The sequence below is a fragment of the Macaca thibetana genome, chromosome 3 (genome assembly GCF_024542745.1).
Source record: "Macaca thibetana thibetana isolate TM-01 chromosome 3, ASM2454274v1, whole genome shotgun sequence".
Taxonomy (NCBI): domain Eukaryota; kingdom Metazoa; phylum Chordata; class Mammalia; order Primates; family Cercopithecidae; genus Macaca; species Macaca thibetana.
This window is the reverse complement of record NC_065580.1, coordinates 70,096,747-70,115,421: the sequence shown is the minus strand read 5'-3', so window position 1 is coordinate 70,115,421 and position 18,675 is coordinate 70,096,747. Positions and strand designations below refer to the sequence as shown.

At 38.5% G+C, this 18,675-nt stretch overlaps 1 protein-coding gene and 1 pseudogene across 5 annotated transcripts in view; both read right to left on the bottom strand.

Annotated features, from left to right (window-relative positions):
* The window catches only part of CDK14 (cyclin dependent kinase 14), a 798,330-nt gene that overhangs the window by 562,214 nt on the left and 217,441 nt on the right, over positions 1 to 18,675 (bottom strand). The window lies entirely within an intron of this gene.
* Positions 1,179 to 10,712, bottom strand: LOC126949916 (Golgi apparatus membrane protein TVP23 homolog B-like; annotated as a pseudogene).

Here is an 18,675-nt window from a genome sequence, read left to right as displayed (position 1 = left end):
GAGGGAGTCAGTGGGACATGACTGAATCAGGGAGGCAGGTCTTTCCCTTGCTGTTCTTGTGACAGTAAGTCTCACAAGATGTGATGGTTTTTAAAATGGGAGTTTTCTGCACAAGCTCTCTCTCGTCTGCCACCATGTGAGATGTGCCTTTCACCTTCTACCATGATTGTGAGGCCCCCCCAGCCATGTGGAACTCTAAGTCCATTAAACCTTTTTCTTTTGTAAATTGCCCAGTCTAGGGTATATCTTCATCAGCAGTGTGAAAATGAACTAATACAAATGGTTTTCAGTATATTTACAGAGTTGTACCAAGCATCAACAAAATCCATTTTAGAATACTTTAATGATCTCAAAGAGAGCCATAGCTGTCAATCCCCCACCCTGTCCCATTATCTACTCCCCACCACCACTTCCACCTCGGCCCTAAGCAGCCATTAATCTACTTTCTGTCTCTATAGATTTACCTATTTTGGACATTTCATATAAACAGAATCATACAATATGTGCTCCTTTGTGACTAGCTTCTTTCATTTAGCACAATGTTATCAAAGTTCACTCACGTTGCAGCATCTATCAGTACTTCATTTCTTTTTATTAATGAATAACATTTCATTGTACAGATATGCTGCACTTTATCCATTCATCAGATGATGGACACTGGGATTGTTCCCACATTTTGGCTATTATGAATAATGCTGCTCTGTCCTTTCGTGCAAAAGTTTCTGCATTGACACACATTTTCATTTCTCTCTGGTATATACCTAGGAGTGGAATTACTGGATCATGTCATAATTCTATGTTTAACTATTTGAGGAACTACAGACTGTTTTCCAAAGCAGGTGAATCATTTTGCAGTCCCAGGGTATGAGAGTTCCAATTATTCACATCCTCACCAACATTTGCAATTACCTGTTATTGTTGTTGTTGTTGTTGTTGTTGTTGTTTTATTCAGGCCATCCTAGGTAGCTCGCCATGGTTTTGATTTTAATTTCCCTGTGAAGTGGTAGCTCATCATGATTTTGATTTGAATTTCCCTGATGGCTAATAAAGTTCAGCACCTTTTCATATGTTTATTGGCCATTTGTATATCCTCTTTGAAGAAACATCTGTTCAGATCCTTTGCCAAGAATTTTAATTGGGTTGTCTTTTATTATTGAGTTGTAAGAGTTCTTTATATACTCTGGATACTAGTCCCTTATCAGGTATGTGATTTGTAAAATTTTTATTTCTCTGGATACATTTAAAAGAATAATATTAAGAAAGTGAAAAGACAAGTCACAGAGGCTTTCAATGGTTTTTAGTATTTTTAGAGTTGTGCCAAACATTCACAAAATCAATTTTAGAACACTCTGATGATCTCAAAGAGATCAAACCACAGAGGCTTGTCTTTTCACTTTCTTAATATTATACTTTTAAATGTATCCAGAGAAACCTAAAGATCATATTTTATTTCCACCATAATCCATATAAAACATACATTAACAAGACTTTAAAAATTTACATTGTATGCTTTCCTCCTTGAAATCATATTTCATTCCTCCTCTCCATCCGAATTTCAACCTAATGAAATAAATACATTAATGCTTAAAGTCTTTTACTGACTTACAAATACTCTATCATACTTCTCTGCAACATAAAATTTCATACATACTTCAAAATTTTTAAATGGCTTTGATTTCCTGTGACCACAAAACTCTGGGCTTAAATATTTTTCTTCTAGATTAATTATAATTATTAATATTAAACAAAAAGCATGTTTATTATGATAGTTATTAAATACAAGGAAAAAATTTCATTGGTAATGAATTGTTTAACAGGGTGAGAGACAGTTAAGAGTCTGAAGATTTGCCTGACATCAAAACTATAAACTAGTCCTTTGATGATCAGGACTTTGAAAACCTTGCTTGGGTCAATATACCATGGTAAGATTACAGATGGAGGAGAGTGGTTTTTTCTAAAACAGAAACGGATATGGCAGGCTGGTCTGAGTGCAGTGGTGTTTACAACTAATTGATTACAACCAATTACAGATTTCTTTGTTCCTTCTCCACTCCCACTGCTTTTGACTGCCACAAATAAATAAATAAATAAATAAATAAATAAATAAATAAAGTAAAGGACATAGCAGAAGAAAAGGTAGGAGATACCCAAACCATGGGTGTGTTTTCAAGGGATATCAATTTTCAGAAAGAATACATCACAAGGTAAGGATCTGGAAATCAACTCTCTTCTAACTTTTGAGGTGTACATACCTCTTGGAAAGTTTCCTTAAGTGTACAGGTTCCCCAGGCGGAAGACAGTTGCTATGGAGCAGCAGTCCCCAACCTTTTTGACACCAAGGACCAGTTTCATGGAAGACAATTTTTCCACAAACGGGGGGCTGGAAGGGCGGAATTGGTTTTGGGATGATTCAACTGCAATACATTTATTGTGTACTTTTTTTCTATTATTATTACATCGTAATATGTAATAAAATAATTATACAGCTCACCGTTAATACAGAATCAGTGGGAGCCCTGAGCTTGTTTCCTGCAACTAGACAGTCCCATCTGGGGATGTGTGACAGTGACTGATCACCAGGCATTAGATTCTCATAAACAGCGTGTAACCGAGATCCCCTGCGTGCTCAGTTCACAGTAGTATTTGTGATCCTATGAAAATCTAATGCCCCCACTGGTCTGACAGGAGGCAGAACTCAGGCAGTAATGCTTGTTCCCCGACTGCTCACCTTCGGCTATGCGGCCCAGTTTCTAACAGGCCATGGTACCAGTCGGTGGCCCAGGGGTTGGGACTCCTGCTATAGAGGATCTTGGAGATGGTTGTGCTCCCTTCATTATGCATAATTCTTGTTATATTACATAATGTCTCATTTGCTAACACCTCTTTCTATACAGGATAGAAGTGGTACCCTATGTAGAGAAAGGAGCTTACATTCTCTAATAAATCATAATGAAATAGGGTGGGTCAAAGCAGTCAAGGCAAACTCAAATAACCAAGTAGGGTTGTATTAAGCACTTGATAAAAAATACACCCAAATGCTGATTAATTTTATGTTCTTTTCTACTTTTTACCCTAAAAGTTTGATGGCTTCCAATCACTTGCTACACTAGACAGTGATATATAAATAAGCCTAAAATAATTACTTTTAAAATCAGACTTAAGCTTGACAAGAGCTCATGACTGGATTAATATTGCTTACAGTCATCTAAATGTCACTTTGACAAACTAAATGTTTGTCTTGATGACATCTTCCCCTAGGCATATGGCACTTCCATTAACTCCAGTGTTATCTTTGTTAGAAGCAGAAGAAGATGCTTCATTGTTTTCAGAATATTCATAATTTACAAGGCCTCTCTTAGGTCTTGATTTATAATTGCTCATAACATTAAAGGGAAAGATCTCTGCACAGATGCTAGCCAGTGTGTTTTTTTTTAATTAGTATCTATTTCAAAGAACAAAGTGTTCTCTTTGGAACAAATAATTAACGGCAATGATCTAAATTTTAGATTAAAATGTTACCTTATAAAGAATAACATTAAAAAATGATGTTACACTAAATTTTACAATAGCAATCTTGAGTGACTCTGAGAAACTTTGCAAATATGAAATCATGGAAGAATATAAATTCATAATAGTCATCAATTCCATCCAACAAGCATTTAATAAAAACTAATCTTGAATAAGACCCTGTGATAGAAACTGTGGAGAATAAACACAATTTAGCCCTTGAAAAGATTCTGATTGCCAACCTGGCACCAACAAATACACAAAGAATTTATAAGGGGACTCGTTATTTAAGTATTTATCCCCAAACTTAGTTGTCATAATTCAAAAATACTCTCTAGGAAACCAATCACTTATAAAATCAGCTTAGCACTTAAACAGTCCTCCCTGCCTGCCCTTACCACCAATGGCATTAAAATGCAAACAAATCAACTACAAATCTTGCAAAATAGACAGTATTCCATGAGACTGATGAAAGTAATTCTGGAAACCTGCTTAAATAACAAGACCACAAAAAATGAGGCTTTCAGGATCCTCTTCATAATTAATAACCAAAGAAGAAGAAAACTACAATTTTATAGATGCTTTAAAAGAGAATAAAATGTATATCAAATGTAAAAAAAAATTGGAAAAATTAAAATGGACCCTCTTTATGATTATGCTTATGCAAAGGATAGTGTGTTGTTTTACCATATAAACTGTCAGAAAACTTATTCCCCAAAAAAACTTACTAAATTCATTTGTTTTTTCCTAATAATTAGCACATACTTGCAAATAAACACTGGGACAAACTTTCTTTTGATGATTATCCATTTGTTTTCTAAAGACTCAATCCTAATCAAACTTTCTATGCATATTAACCATAAATTTTTGACCTTCGCTTTCTTTTGCTCTATAAACAGCAGTTTTATACAAAGTTTTATACCTTCATAGCTACTAGTCCAAAAAAGATACTTATTCAATTAAACAAAATATCTTTTAAAATATTTTAACAAAGTACAAATATATTCACAACATAATCTGCTGACTAAAGTCTCCAACAAAGTTTACAGTACCTACAACAGAATCTACGGATGCCTACAATAGTTTATAGATTGCTTTAGTTTACAATTTCATCTACTGCTTTAAGAAATACCATTAATACAAATGCATGATTTACAATATACCCTTTATAGCAAGAAAAAAAGAGATTTATAAAATAAAATGTCTTTTACGCATTCATTATGCCAAGTATTTAAATGATTACTGTCATTATGACATAAGAATAATGCTCTTTTAGTGATAACAGATAGATTTTGTTAGCTCAAGGACCACTGAACAGCCTGTAAGAAGTTCCAAAGTAAAATTTGCCTATCCTTGCTGTAAAATAAATGAAACAGTAGCAATCTCTGTGTATTCCTTAAACATAAACTATGCTGATTCCATTTGTATTAACTGGGCCTTATGTAAATGAATTGTTACAAATAAAAATAAACAAAATTTTGGAAACTAGTTAACACCACTGACCCAAATTTGGTTTTAATTGTTTGCATATATCTAAGAAATTTTACCGTGAGGTACATATTAAAAATTAACAATTATTTCTAACTTATGCATAAGCCAAAATGTTCACTTTTACCATGGAAGCAAAATTTACTTCTGAAAATAGTCTACATAAATAATATATAAACATACAGAGTTTTGATATAGACTTACATCTTCTTATGTTCTATGAATCCAAATGCAAAAGTCTCCATACTTACATAAATGAACACATTTTCATTAATTTGGAACATATTGATATTATATGACTATGTGCATACCTATGTACACTGTAAAACAATTTTTTTTTTTTTTTTGAGACAGAGTCTTGCTTTGTAGCCCAGGCTGGAGTACAACAGCACAATCTCGGCTCAATACAATCTCCGCCTCCCAGATTCAAGCAATTCTCCTGACTCAGTCTCCCGAGTAGCTAAGACTACACAGGCATGCGCCACCACACCCAGCTAATTTTTGTATTTTTAGTAGAGATGGGGTTTTGTCATGTTGGCCAGGCTGGTCTCGAACTCCTGACCTCAGATGATCTGCCGACCTCAGCTTCCCAAAGTGCTGGGATTACAGGTGTGAGTCACAGTGCCCAGCCTGTAAGATAAATTTTCACAACGTTTCTAGTGACAACATACTTTCTAGCCCCAACTACTGGAAAGAAAATAAAAAATATAAAAACTAACTTTCCTTTTTTAAAACAAGTAAAGCTTTTAAGTGGAAAAATAGAGCCAATACTCCTCATTATAACATGGACTGGGCACTAAAAGGTTCAGAGTCAAAAATGTCTTCATTCCCCAATATAATAAAAGATACAAGAGCATTTTCTCTAGTCTGGAAGTCAGATTATCTTTACTGCTTTGTCTTAAAAACTGCTTTCCAGGGTACAAGATAGCCATGCTAGTTAAATTCCTTCTACTGCCCACTGTACACCTGATGTAACCATATAGGTTGGCATCTTGCAGTACCACACCCATGATAACCACTGCCAATCACTTTACTCCAAAAAAGAAGAGGGCACTAAAGGCAATTACCACCCACAGCACTGAACAGGCAATAAATACCAAAAGATTCTTGATTCAGCCTCTGAGACAGTTTTGTTATCTTGAGGGGATGCCTTCCTGGACTCCCAATGGCTCTTCCTGGACACTCAGTGGTTCTTGTCATCTTCATCAGTATGATTCCACCAATGCAGGCTCACCATTAGCCTACCTGTGACAGTCTTCACTCCCCCAAATCACATGGCAACAAGAGAACTGTCACCATCTAGGCAGTAAAACTGCTGCTGAGCAATTCACAGAGAAGATGGATTATAACTGCATAGACTCAAAAGAGCAAACAGAAAAATTATGCTATTGGGTGTCCGATTTTTTTTTTGGGGGGAGTGTCTGATTTTTTTTTTTTTTTTGGTCTATTGTTTTTAATCCCCTATTCTGAGAAGCATTTTTGGTCTATTCAGTTGTCTTCTCTTCTGCATTGAAGGGTGAAACATCTTCCGTGTCATCATTACTGTCCTGTTGCAACATGGCAGCCATGCACTAGCCCCTTGATCTTTATCTTAAATGGATTCACCTTCAGTGACCTTTTTCCAGTGCCATTTACCCTTGAGTTTCCTGTATCTTTCTAGTTACAATTAATGAGCAACATTCTAGCCAGATCTAGGCAGACTAAAATCATGTGCTTGAAGGGACTTTCTGCTGTGAAACCTGGTAACCCAGTCCCCGAGAGCCCTTCTTAGCACCAACTGTGTCACTGTGCACTACTCTTTTGCCTTTGAGCTCTGTGGTCCACTCCAAGCCAACTGCTGAACAAGACACAAAAGTGTCCCCAGCCTATAAGTCTTCATGGGTTTGATTGTTAATCACTCAGAAACAGATAAACATGGAACTGTTAAAAAAATCCTTACAAGTGTGGCCCCTAGTCTAAGGATCTTAACTGCTTCCCAGAAAGGTAAAACATACTCTGCTTTTATTCACTTATTAATACTACCCTCCACTACCACAATTCCCCACTCTACTTCATACCTTATCATTAGCCAAATCACTTCCTCCAAGGTGGTCTGCTCTCCCTAAATGAAAATGCAAGTGAAGCAGAACAGTGGGTGTCAGGTGGACAGTTTGCCTTTCTGAGGAGCCACAGGTAAGATTTGCCACATGTCTAGTCATTCATGAAACATCTGCTGTGACTTATCACATCATGACTTACCTTATCAGTGATAATGCAGATCAACCAACAAATTCAGAAAAGTTATGTGAGCAGTTTAGAGAAATAAACCAAGACCAGAAGGCAGAAATCCTTGATTCCATGCTGTTTCCATGAGAAAGGGGTGTTCTTAATCCTATCAGAGTAGCACCACCTTTTGATAGCAAATGTTTGTAATCTACAGAGATAGTATGTACACAGAGAAAGAAAAACAATATAAAGTCCAAAATGTAATATAAAAAGAAAATAAAAGAGATTAACTTTTATTGTCTTTCATATGTGTGATTTAGATACACAGACACACACACAGACACACACACCCCAAGATGTAAATACTCAGAGATAACACCACCAAATGATTTAATGATGTAGTAAGATGCTTGCAACCACTTTTAATGGGTAAATTTGGATTTTAAAAAAGAAACGTTCACCTGAATATTCTCAACAATTTTTATTGTATAAATTAGCATAAGGGCTAAATTTGTATGCACACACACACATATATATACATAACCATCATATTTCCTATAAACGTGTATTAGTGCGGGTATATATATAATAATTCAAATACCACAAACATCACTGCTACTACGGATGGGATTTCCCAGAATGGCAGACGTTACTTTGTAATGTTGCTAATAAGTCAAAGTACAACTTTTGAAGTACTCAGCAGCTGCATTTCTGAAAATTTCAGAATACAGTCATGTGTTGCATAACGACATTTCAGGCAACAAAAACTTCATATATAATTCTGGTCCCATAAGAGTACAGAATCATATTTTTGCTGTACCTTTCCTATGTTTAGATACACAAGTATTTACCATTGTGTTACAACTACCTACAGTAACATACTATATAGGCAGCCCTGGAACAATCGGCTATACCATATAGCTTAGGTGTGCAACAGGCTATACCATCTAGGTGTGTATAAATATACTCTATGATGTCTGTACAACAACAAAGCTGCCTCATGACACATTTCTCAGAATGTGCCCCCATCACTAGTGATGTATGACTGTATATTAAAACTGGACATACATACATATAATTGTCTTTAAATGTTAAATGGAGTGGAATTTTGTTTTGTTTTTTCTGTTTCTGTGTGTGGTTTTTTGTTTTTGGGTGTTTTTTGGGGGGGTTTTTTTGAGACAGTCTCGTTCTGTTGCCCAGGCTGGAGTGCAATAGCGCTATCTTGGCTCACTGCAACCTCTGCCTCCCAGGCTTAAGTGATTCCTGTGCCTCATCCTCCCAAGTAGATGTGATTACAGGCGCACGCCACCACGCCTGGCTAATTTTTGTATTTTTAATAGAAATGGGGTTTCAACATGTTAGCCAAGCAGGTCTCCAACTCCTGGCCTCAAGTGATCCACCCACCTTGGCCTCCCAAAGTCCTGAGATTACTGGTGTGAGCCACTGCACCCAGCTGAGTTAGGTTTTTGGTTCAGTCAATTACAAATAGGTTTTTCATTAACTGAATCTCCAACAGGGACATTCAAAGATTTTGCAAAATGCATCAAATAAGCATTCACTTAGTTAGCTGTTGTGTACACTACAGAATGTCTAGCACCCTTTAATCCCCGCCCACCAAACACCAGTAGCACACTTCATTCTTTGGGACAACCAGTTAGTTCCCATCAATTTCCAAAACACTCCATTAGGGGGCAGTACCACTCCTACTGAGACCCACTGAATAAAGCCACCCTAAAAGTATTGAATAGGGACGGACAGACACCAGACCCAGTGCTATTGAGACACGAGGGACAAAGTGATTAAAAATACAGAGCGAGAGCTTAGAGCACAGTGGGGAAAGTGACATTAAACAACTGTCCAAGTAATTATATCAATACAAAATACTATAAATGTCATGAAGGAAAGCTATAAACTGCTGATTTAGATAGTGGGGTGGCATCAGACTTGAGGAGTTTGTGAACTACTAAAATTCTTTTATTAACTTGGAGACGTAAGTAGGGTTAGCGCTGTATAATTCTGTCATGAAAGGTCATTTAAAAATATTAATAATAACTAGCATTTGTAATCACCGCAGTAGCAAGAAGGCAGTAATGAAATCATCTCTGAATTTTAAAAAATATATAAAACAAAAAAGTACTTTTAGCTTGGTGGAAAACCTCACTACATTTTTTTAAATGTCTTTGCTGCAGGCTGGGATAAGACAGCAGCATTTTGCTATCATATACTAGATCTATATGTGGTCTCTGGACCAGAGGCATCAACATGACCTGAGAGTCTGTGAAAAATGCAAACTTTCAGGCCTCATCTCAGACCTACTGCATCAAATCAATCTCTCTCTCTCTCCCTCTCTCTCTCTCTTTCTCCTTAAGAGTCAGGGTCTCACTCTGTCAGCAAGGCTGGAGTGCAGTGGTGGTGGTCATAACTCACTACAGCCTGAAACATCTGGATTCAAATGATTCTCCCGTCTTGAGTCTCCTGAGTAATTGGGACCACAGGCATGCAATCCCATGCCTGTCTAAGTTGTTTTTTGTAATACATATTTTTTTAGAGACAGGGTATCTCACTACGTTGCCTAGGCTGGTCTCAAACTCCTGGCCTCTACTGATCCTCCTACTTCAACCTCCCCAGTCACTGGAATTACAGGCACGAGCCACCATGCCTGGCCCAGGTGATTCACATCCACATTAAAGTTTGAGAAGGACTGTGGCAGAATAGATCATATGAACCCTCAATGGCTAAAATTCAGTCATAGCCATATACATTTAAGAATCAGTAATGGCCTTTAACACTTGAAAGTGATTGAGGACTTCTGGGAAAATTAGGGGGGAAAAATGAGACAGAAAGCAGACAAGCTGCTATAACAAAAGTATCTTCAGGTGGGAAGGAAAGCAAACAAGCTAGAATCCTAAAAAGTCATCTTTCTGATCAGGCACGGTGGCTCACACTTGTAATCCCAACACTTTGGGAGGATAAGGCAGGTAGATCACTTGAGTCCAGGAGTTCAAGACCAACCTGGGCAACACAGCAGAACCCCATGTCTACAAAAATATTAAAAATTGCCAGGCATAGTGGCACACACCTGTGGTCCCAACTACTCGGGAGGCCAAGGTGGGAGGATCACTGAAGCCTGGGAGTCAAGGCTGTAGTGAGCCATGATTGCACCACTGTACTCTGGACCAGTGGAGCAAGACCCTGTCTCAAAAAATAATAATAATTGAGAAGAAAAAAAAAATGAAGTGCTAATCACAAACAAAAAGCACTGACAGCTTTGCAGTAGATTTTAGGAGCATACAACTGAGTTGCACGGCTCCTATGTGGGAGAATGCCTCCATGGATTTTGCTAAATGCTGAGTCTTGTCCTGACTGCTACTCCTGCCATAAGACAAAGCAATTTTTATCAGTATTGGTCAATAATGCAGCCTGCTGTTTAGGTGCTACAGTTGAATTCACGTTTTGAGATCATTAGTCCCACAATTTGTTCTTCTAACAAGGGAAATCTCTCTAGAAATGTGTTAATTATGAGCAAAGACATGAGGCCAGATTCATGTCTCCTTTCTAGGCCACTTTGATGGGAAAATAATTGCCAGTACAACACAATGCCTTTTATAGTAAGAAGAAAAGTTACAGTAAAGATCTGTGCTAGCCAGGCACAGTGGCTCATACCTGTAATCCCAGCACTTTGGGAGGCCAAAACAGGAGGATTGCTTGAGCTCAGGAGTTTGAGTCCAGCCTGGGAGACACAGTGAGACCTCTGTCTCTACAAAAAATGTTTAAAACTTAGCCAGGTGTGGTGGCATGCACCTGTAATCACAGCTACTTGGGAGGCTGAGGTGGGAAAATCACTTGAGCTTGGGAGGGTGAGGCTACAGTGAGCCGTGATTGTACCACTGCACACCAACCTGGGCAAAAAAGGAAACCCTGTCAAAAAAAAAAATCTGTGCTGACCAATAAAGTAGCCACTAGCCACATGTGGCTAATGAGCCCCTGAAATGTGGCTAGTCTAAATTGAGATATATAATAAAGTACACAAGCAGATTTTTAAAGCAATACAAAAAGAGTAAAATATCTCAATAATAATTTTTATGTCCAAATTATATTTTTTATAAAAGTAAAGTATATTTTTGATAAATTTGTTTTTAATAAAAGTAAAGTCATCTGGTTCTTTTACTTTTTTTTTTTTTTTTGTAGAGACGAGGTCTCACTATATTGCCCAGGCTGGTCTCCAACTCCTGGCCTCAAGCCATCCTCCCACCTTAGCCTCTGAAAGACCTAGGATTACAGGGCTGAGCCACAACATCCGGCTTCTTTAACTTTTTTAACGTAACTACAAGAAAAATTTTAATGACATGAAGTTTGCATTATGTATCTACTGAACAGTGCTGGTCAAGAAGCTCATTAGAATTATACATGCACCAATCTTCAGTTTAGATTACAATCTATAAATTATAGAAATTACAGATAATCTACAGATAATCCTAGAGAGTAACTGCAGAAAACATGAATTTTGGAGGTAGCCAAACAAAAAGAGGTGCTTGGCAGTATTGATCTTTTCATTTTAACAGCAGCTGAGTAAGAGAGCCCTTTCAGAAATGTCTGCCTAAGGGTCTCTAAATTTATACCCAAAGAAGAGAGAAACATCAAGTATTTAATAAAAATAGCACTGGGGGAGGAACTGATAAAAACTGAAGAGCAATCACAGTGATGACCAGTTCTCTCACAGCCTAGGAATGTAGGGGTGGAAAAGATAAACAAATTCCACTGACAAAAGCCAATAATTTCCTGGTCTAAGGCATTTAAACAACTAAACCTTCCCGCTTCTAAGTAAATGGGAAAGTAAAACCACAATCCCAATAGTTGCCTCAGATCAAGAACGGCGCTACCAGTGGAAGTCACAGAAAGACTGTATTGGTTTGCAGAGGTGTAACTACAAATTAAAATTAACTCATAGTTCTTCCATAGTACAAAGAAAAAACAGAAAAGCTCCCATGGGATTAAAAAGTGGATTCAGAAATCATTGTTTAAATAGCAAGACCTCCACACACAGTGTTAAAACATCTCCAATAATGGAAAATGGTGCTGGGTCAGATTTAGTTTGGGAATAAGACTACGAGTATGAAGCAAAGCAAAGTAGCTAAAGCCATCTCCAATCTAGGCAGATTCCTCTCATTCCTGGCCCCGGGAACAATCCCATCACTTAGGAAATCTGGACCTCTGCCAGCCTGCTGCTTCTGTAGCCTGCTGGGGGATGGGTGAGGAGGGTGGAAATGTCTAGGCAGCTGGCTTTTATCACAAAGCCTTCTCTCTTAGAAAGGCCTATAATGAATTTCCTAGACATGATATAACGCAATATTTTAAGTGATTAATAGTGCAAAAATATTACATTTTAAAATACTACATTTAAAAAATGAATGTCCAAGGTGTAAGAGATCAATAGTTACATTAATTAAATGTGATGCAAATATTAAAATAATTGTATTTTAGTGGTTTTTGAATTGCTTTCATTAGGCTTAACCTCAAAACATCTAAATAGGGGAGGAAGAAACTAGTCTATTGAAAGCTTAATGTATGTGGCAAGTACCACCCTAACTTATTCCACTTAAAAATAACTTCTTTTAGAGACAGAGTCTCCCTATGTTGCCCCGGCTGGAGGGCAGTGAAGCCAGTGCAGCTCACTTTAGCCTTGCACTCCTGGACTCAAACCATCCTCCTGCCTCAGCCTCCTGAGGAGCTAGGACAATGGGCGTGTGTCACCACGCCTGGCCAGGTTTTTTTTATTTTTTAGAACTGGGGTCTTGTTGTATTGCCCAGGCTTGTCTCAAGCAATCCTCCTTCCTCGATCTCCCAAAGCACTGAGATTATGAGCCACTGTGCCCAGACACAATTAACTTTTAGTAGAGAATTTACTATGAGCCATTCACTGTTTTAAATGTTTTACATGTTTGGAAACTGTGGTGATCCTATCAATCCTAATAAGTATTATTAGAATCCTCCTGTTTGAGATGAGGAAGCTGAGGCATGGAGATGTTAAGTATCACACAGCCAAGGCGTGCTGGAGCCTGGCTATGACTGACTACAGGTTTATGACACCGGGCAGCTCGTTCCAGCATCCTGACTTATCGCCTTATAATATATGAGACTGCCTCACAGCCTTCACTCACAGATGAGGACGCTGAAGCTCAGGGAGATTAAGCAACTGTCTGTTCATGGTAACAAAGCTACTAAGTGGTGGGGCAGAGTTTCAAATCCATATCTAATGCTAAATCCTTCTCATAAGCAGCTTCCTGTTATCACCAAACCTCTGCTCCAGTTTGTAATGCTGTCAGAAATATCTCATTTTCTCCTATTCTCAGGGGGATGGTTGCTAGCCACTTCTCTCTCTTTCCTCTTAGCCAAACTGCCAATACTGCCTCCACAGTTTGAGCTGTTGGCTCTTGAGGCACCTAAAGAATACAAAATAGGATTTATGTTTTTTACTGCTATGTAAAATTAAGCATTCGGGTCCATAAATCTAGAACACAGAAAGAACATAGAGAACAAAATGCGTTTGTCTGAATAGACAAATTAGAAAGTGACTCATTATTTGTCATTAATCTTATGAAGTAGAATAAATAACTACCTTTTTGAAATCCATATCACTAGTGTTTCTAGGTCACATACCTCCCCTAGTCTGATGCTGAATGCAATGTCCTTAAATCCTGACCTTTTCAGGAGAAGCAGAATAAGGGGAGGGTGAGAGGGCATGAAACCTGAGTCCCAGACAAAGATCCACTGTGAGAACAGAAGACTGTGGCCTGGGGAACAGCACTTACCTTCCCTGAGTACAATTTCCACCTCTACAAAACAGATGAAACTATATGTCCACTCCTTCACAGGGCTGTTTTGTTGCAAAAATTCACTGAAATACCATATGAAACTGTTTTGTAAACTATGAAGCCCTATAAAATATATTATAAATATGCAGTGACACTCCTGCCTAATCTTAGCAAGCATGAGAAGGGGTTTCAGGGCTTCTGATGATGACAAAGAGGAAGACAGCAGCCTGTGCCTCTAATCCCACACACCCAGTAACCCAACCTTCCAGATGAAATCTTCACTGGACTTTCAGGTTCAGGAGCTGTGTCTTAAAACAACAGTGAGAGATAATAAGCACTGATTTAAATAAAAGGCTTGAAAACTCCAGGAAGGCATTATCACCACTGTAACTGCCATCCTAATCAAATCTCTGAGGGATGGCTCAGGATGCTCAAGGGGAAAGTTAATTGCTAGACTTTCTGATCAAGTGTGAGATGGTGAAAATTTTACCTTAAAATGACTGAAAAATAAACTGATATTCATAATACTTACATATTCTAGTTTTTAATAAATTGAAAAAGAAAACTTAAAAAAAAAACCTAATACCTTAAAATCTAATATTCAGAACACTTTAGGTTTTCCTTTTCAGTTGTGCTTTTTTTCCCTTCTGTCTTTCCCACTATTGCCATGCCAGTCTCCCAGTCTGCCATCAACCCTGCCAAAGAGATTCATATATACAGAGAAAAGCCCTTTAAAGAAAGCAAAATAACTAAAGATCTCCAAATTCAACTAAGGAAACAGCTGCCCATCTCTTAAAATAAAAGATGTCTAATTATTGGTATTCATGTGGTCAGCCTACACCCTCAGAAGGGCACAGATCCACTCTTTCAGTCACAGCAGAAATCCTTTTAAGCCATTTGACATCCTGCACTGTGCAGTTTTAGACCTACACATATGTCTGGGTTAGAGGAAAAACACATGATCACAAACTCTAGAAAGAAAAAAGATTACAGAAGACAAAGACAACAAAAATTTTAAAATAAATAAAAATAATTTTTAAAATATATATATATATATATATAAAAAATACGAGAAAGCCAGAGAGCTGACAAATGGCATGCTATTACATTAATAATGGAAACTATGAATATTCATTACACAATTGCCATAAATAGAAGGAAGGAAAACCAGAGAGTGCAGATGGAGCAAAATCTCAGAGTGCTAAAAAAAAGAAAGAAAACACATGCAGTCTCAGACAATACTTTTTAAGTAGGGTCCCTGGGTAGAAACTTTGATCTAAGATAAGATGGGACAGTAAAGAAGGAATTTCCTTACACAAAGTAAATAAAAAGCATAAACTACCCAGAATGACAGGAAGAGCTTTCAGTAAAAACACAGTCAGGGCAGTCTTTGCTTAGGATGTTTGGAAAAAGGATAATCAAGCTCCCAAATCACGAATAAGGTTAGTAGGTATTGCTTCACCTTCCCACACTCCCACTACCCACTTAGAGAAGGGACCACCCCAGATAAAAATCCAATGCACTAATGTGCAATCTCAAATGTTCGTCATTTTTATATATCTTGGGAATGAAGAAGAAAACCAAAAATATGAATAGGATTAACCTCAAAACATGTGCTCTGGGATCACAACTTTTATACCCAATTGAATGCTGAGGACTTCAGGGAAAGATCACTGCACTAGATTGACAGTTTTTCTATTAACAAAGGTTTCAAGAAAAGTACAGAAAACTCCTACGCTCAAGATGATAATGCATACATTTACTAAGCAAAAATATTACCACACAGTCATTTATTTTTTAAAATGTGCACAGAAGATTCCAAATTGTAGTTTCCAAACAAACAACAGGGACAAAAACATGCAGGCGCTAAATTATTGACAACACTCAACATCTGACCTGTACTTTTTAATTAGATAAGAAAGACTCCAACTCCTTAAAGCAAATGCTGCAGGATTAATAGTAAGTACCTACTCTAAGCAGGAAAACCCATTTGCTTGCAGCACTTCCATTGTACTTCATTTCTCAATTAGTCCCACAGCCTAGGGCCACCCTAATACACTTTTAGCATTAATTTGCAACTTAAAAGTTATACAATTCTAGTAAATGTAACCCAATCATCACCAAATGCAAGAAACTTTCAATGTTCCCTTTAAAAGGCCAACAATCCAGCAGGTCTCTCCAGCTGCTACTTAAGCTGGTATGAGGGCCCTGTCTGGGTCATCACCACTTCTGGAGTTTCACTAGCCCTGTGACCCTGTGCTAGTTGCTTAACTTCTCTAAACTTCCGTTTCCCCATCTGTAAAAACAGAAATAATAGTGCCAACATTACCGGGAAAATTAAATAAGGTCCCTACAGAAAAAAACATTTAAGATAAATCCCATCCCCATGAATAAACAGTTGGTGAATTCCTATGGCGAAGGGAAGGGGAGGGGAGGGGAGGGGAGGGGGGAAAGGAAGGGGAGGGGAATGGGAAGGGGAAGGGGAGGGGAAAGGGAAAGGGAGGGGAAGGGGAAGGGGAAGGGAGGACTGAATTATGACAACAAATTCACCTAAAAGACTCCAAAAGTATTATCTGTTTATTCTCTCAAGCAACTTTTATTCAGCATCTACTAGGTGCAAAGGACTGTTCTGAATGAATGAGATTTAGAGAGAGGTAGAAATGCTGTTTCTGCCCTCAGGAACCTTACACAGTCTTGTAGGGGGAATAGAGTATTTTGAGGATGTGAACATCTGCTCAGACAACATGTCCCAAGACTTTGATAAGTGTCTACAATGGAGAAAATGTACCAGTTACTCAACACATGAACACATGAACACACGACACATGGAGTAGAGACAAAGGGGCTTCCCCTGCCAGACAATAAACACGTGCCATTACAAAAGCTGGCAAACAAGAAAGGGAACCAAGTAGAATCAGGAGAACCTCTGGGGAGGCACCAACCCAAAAATGAGGAGGTACAGGAAAATTCTCCCTCCCTCTATATCTGGGGTAATCATCATAGACCTTCTGGAAATCCTGTGACCAGATGCACACTGTAGATGTGACATATGTGAACACTGTTTCATTCTAAAACATGAGTTAGTAGTGCTCACATATGCAGAGCCCCTGACTGTCTTGTGGGATGCAAAATCCCATCCAACAAAAACCACCTGGCATACAAATCCCACCAGTGGGCATTCCCTTCTGCCAGATCCACTAACATGTGGTCATGGCAAGGCCACTGTGATGGACAGAAGTGGGGCAACAACAGGAGGAAGCCTAAATTTGGACTTTACAGACTCAGTTTCCCCCTCTTTAAAATGTGGAGGTTCCTAAAATTAGATTGCTGGTGTTCCCATCATAAAGCCAGGAGGCTTCATGTGCCCCACAGCTTGTGCCCACAGATGTGAGGACTTGTGTGGAGGATGGCCCAAATGTCACGTGCAGTACCACGCTGCATGTGCCAATGCTTTGCGGGGCACAGCCCAGCTCTATGAAACAGTGGTGCCTGCTCTGTGCCAAGACCCTTTACAGGAATTACAAGCATTATCTTATTAGTTTTTATGATTTTGCCAGGCAGAGATGGTTACCTCTGTTGTACAGATAAGAAAAAGGAGACTACTAGGCAGCCTCACACAGATTACTAATGTGGACGTGGTGACAAGCTGGAAGATGGGTGGAGGAGATTCCAGCGCTCTTGCACTTTCCACCCGCACCCAGATTCTGAGGTTGTTCAGGCGGAGAAGCGTCACTCACTGCAGTCTGGAGAGCACAGAGTTTCAGCTAGAAACAGCATTGTCACTGCCCCTGACATGCCAGTGCCAATCAATCGATCCACCAAAAAGAAAAGAAAACTCAAAGAAAAATACCCAGCCTAGTCAACGGAGTAAATTAGATAATTAATTTGATAAGGTAATAATTTGTTGAGTTAATAATTCCTGTGGCTTGTCTGTGCCTTGCTGATCCTTGAAGTGGCAGATGTCCCACTCAAAGTTCACAGATATTTCTCAGGCTGCCAACTAGACAAAAATACTACACACTGATACATCATCCTGTAGGATATACATTACAGAAACATTTAATATACATACTTATAACAGCAAGGGGATGTCAACTAGATCATGAATAGTCATACTCCTCTCTGTTTTTGTTGTTGTTGTTTCAAAAGTCTTGCTCTGTCACCCAGGCTGGAGTGCAGTGTCACAATCTCTGCTCACTGCAACCTCTGTCTCCCGGGTTCAAGCAATTCTCCTGCTTCAGCCTCCCAAGTAGCTGGGACTACGGGCTTGGGCCCCCACACTGGCTAATGTTTGTATTTTTAGTAGAGACAGGGTTCCACCATGTTGGCCAGGCTGATCTCAAACTCCCGGCCTCAAGCAATGCACCCACCTCGTCCTCCCAAAATGCTGGGATTACAGGTGTGAGCCACCGCACCCAGTTCTTTTTTTCCTTCAGTATCAATTTTTACATTCCCCAGAACAGCCTTCAAATAACTAAACATAATGGTCAAATCTCTCACACGGCAAGCTTTAAAAAACCAACAGAAATTACTACACAATGTACCTGAAGACCGTGGTTATTAAATATTTAGAGAAGTTAAAGTAATCAGTATTTTATGTTCATTAAAATTTTTAATAGTGAAGAAATACTCATCTGAGGCCTAAAGAAAAATAACAGCTTTC